The 2,806-nt window shown below is 35.5% G+C and overlaps 1 pseudogene; it reads left to right on the top strand.

Moving 5' to 3' along the window:
* Window positions 1–200: 200 nt before the first annotated feature.
* On the top strand, window positions 201–2,004 carry LOC140527071 (holocytochrome c-type synthase pseudogene; annotated as a pseudogene).
* Window positions 2,005–2,806: the final 802 nt, after the last annotated feature.

Raw genomic sequence — 2,806 nt, 5'->3', positions numbered from 1 at the left:
TTTCTGATGAGGAAGAACAATGCTTACCATCAGGCAAAGACACAGAAGTCAAGGCTTCTGTGTCCCAGCCCACCCAATGGGCTCAGGCCATGGAAGAGCTCAAAAAGAATTTTGAAAATCGAAAAAGGAGAAGGGAAAGGAGAGGAGCGGAGCGGGCTCAGGGTCAAGAGGGACGCTGGGCTCCAGCTGCCGCCGCTGGCCCACCCGGGACAGGTGCAGATGTATATTTAGAACCATTTTCCTAAAGGTGATTCAGACCATGGGTATGTCCACGTCCACTCCTGCTGTTGCAGTACAAGTCTCAACTGCTTCAGAGAATCAGGCAGACTCTCCACCTTCAGAATGCCCAATGTACAAAAGAAAAGAAAAAGGTTGTCCATTGAAAAATGACAAAACTTGTGAAAGTCAATCTTACTCAGTACCTTCACATCAGGATCGAGCATATGAATATGTGGAATGTCCTGTAACTTCAGCTGCCTATCAAAATAAAGATAATATTGATCCTTCTAACATGATGCCACCACCTAATCAGACACCATCCCCTGGTCAGCCATTTGCACTATCAACTGTTAGGGAAGAGTCATCAATTCCCAGGGCAGATTCGGAAAAAAAGTGGGTTTACCCTTCAGAACAGATGTTTTGGAATGCCATGTTAAGAAAAGGATGGAAATGGAAAGAGGATGACATCAGTCAGAAAGATATGTATAATATTATTAAGATTCATAATCAGAATAATGAACAGGCTTGGAAGGAGATTTTAAAGTGGGAAGCTCTTCATGCTACTGAGTGCCCATGTGGGCCAACACTGATCCGATTTGGAGGTAAAGCTAAGGACTATTCACCAAGAGCTAGAATTAGCTCATGGATGGGATATGAATTGCCTTTTGACAGACATGACTGGATTGTTAATCGTTGTGGAACAGAAGTTAGATATGTTATTGATTATTATGATGGTGGAGAAGTAAATAAGGACTATCAGTTTACAATCTTGGATGTCCGTCCTGCTTTTGATTCTCTTACAGCTGTTTGGGACAGAATGAAGGTAGCTTGGTGGCGTTGGACTTCATAACCATTGTTTTATTTTACTTTAGAAAAGAAAATTGTCTTTTCTTTTAAAGGGAGACATTAAAATATTTTGTCAATTTGTTGTTGAATTGATGATGTAGACTAGTGCAATTTAAATCCATAATAATGTTCATGTTGGTTAATAGTTAGGCAGTTCTTTTGTAAACTTACATACTGCCTTGCAGTGACAAAAATTATATGAAGGTTTCTGCTGCCCAGCTTAGATTTCCCTCATCTTGTTTCCATTGGGACTTCAATATCTCAAAGGTATTGGCATGGTAAAAATGATGAGATTATATGAAACATTTGACTCTTATTTTTTTAAAAAACGTATTTTTTTTAGTACTGTTTTATTTTTAAGTACTTGAAAGTAGATGTGTGAAAACTAAACTTGATGTTTGCCTCTTAACCACTATATTAATTGCCTAGGAAATAGATATAAGTTCATAAGTTTTTGAGTGACAGGTAATTTTTTGAAGATAAAATATAGTCTAATGGTTGCTAAATATTAAGACTACACTGGAAATATATTTAGTATAGTTATATCAGTTTGGGACCTCCACATTTTCATTTAGATTTAACTTTGTTATTAAGTGATTTAAATTATATGATGGTTCAGTGATAGAAATCTTATGGACCCTGACAAAACATTTTTTAGTATAATATGTTCTACTAACTTTGAAATTTGACCGATAATGTTTTAAGACTGGCAGTGACTTTTTCAGACTGTTAAAAGCATGACAATAATACATAAAGAGTTCCTCCCCTTTATGGCAAGTTCAATAGGCATGTTTTATATTTACCATGGATTAGATACACAAAATGTTCAATTCTTCTATCATGTTCACATTGGTTTTGTGAGGATTTTTATTCTTTTCATGATAGTCCTTAAGAGAATTTGTTTCATAAAGAAAAATAAAATCAATAGTGAACTTTCAAAAAAAAAAAAAAGAATTTTGAAAATCAAGTTAGAGAGGTGGAGGAAAAGCTGGGAAGAGAAATAAGAGACATTTTGAGTTACCCATATTTACAACTTGAGGACAGTATTCTGCAAGATGATATTTAATATCCAAGATGCTTTTTTGAGCCATTTCAAGCAAGTTTTCTTAAGACCTAAAGGATGTGGTTTTTTTTTTTTTTTTTTACTTAAGAGATAAGTATTTCCCTCTTCAAGTTGCAAATGCACTAGTTGTGAATATAAAACTTGACTCACTTTGAAATGGCTATAAATTCTGGGAAATAGATTTTTTTCCTGTTCAGAACTTTTATGCAGGGAAAGCAGTTTTTAAAAATGTCAAGACCTTAGCTAATAATAATCTTAAGAAACTGTACATAAAAAGTAATAAAAAAATTACTGTCTAATGAGGTGGGGGAAGGAACAAATGAAATAATAGACCATATCATGGCATAATAAAGAAGGAAACAAGCATTTGTTAAATGTCCACTATGTGCTAAGCACTATGCTAACCACCTTAAAAATATTATCTCATTTGATATTTAGAGATTTTGCTCATGTCTCCTGGTTCTTCCTTCCTTCCTTCCTTCCTTCCTTCCTTCCTTCCTTCCTTCCTTCCTTCCTTCCTTCCTTCCTTCCTTCCTTCCTTTTTCTCTCTCTTTTCCTCCCTCCAAACAGAACCTTTTCTTGTGGCACCAACATGATATTCACAGCACTTATGTTGGCTATGAATATGCCAGCATAATTCTGAATAGCAAATATAACAGACTCTCCACATGGAAGACA

The sequence above is a fragment of the Notamacropus eugenii genome, chromosome 2, assembly GCF_028372415.1.
Source record: "Notamacropus eugenii isolate mMacEug1 chromosome 2, mMacEug1.pri_v2, whole genome shotgun sequence".
Lineage (NCBI taxonomy): Eukaryota > Metazoa > Chordata > Mammalia > Diprotodontia > Macropodidae > Notamacropus > Notamacropus eugenii.
Note: the sequence above shows the minus strand (reverse complement) of the source record. Positions and strands in the feature narration are given on the sequence as shown.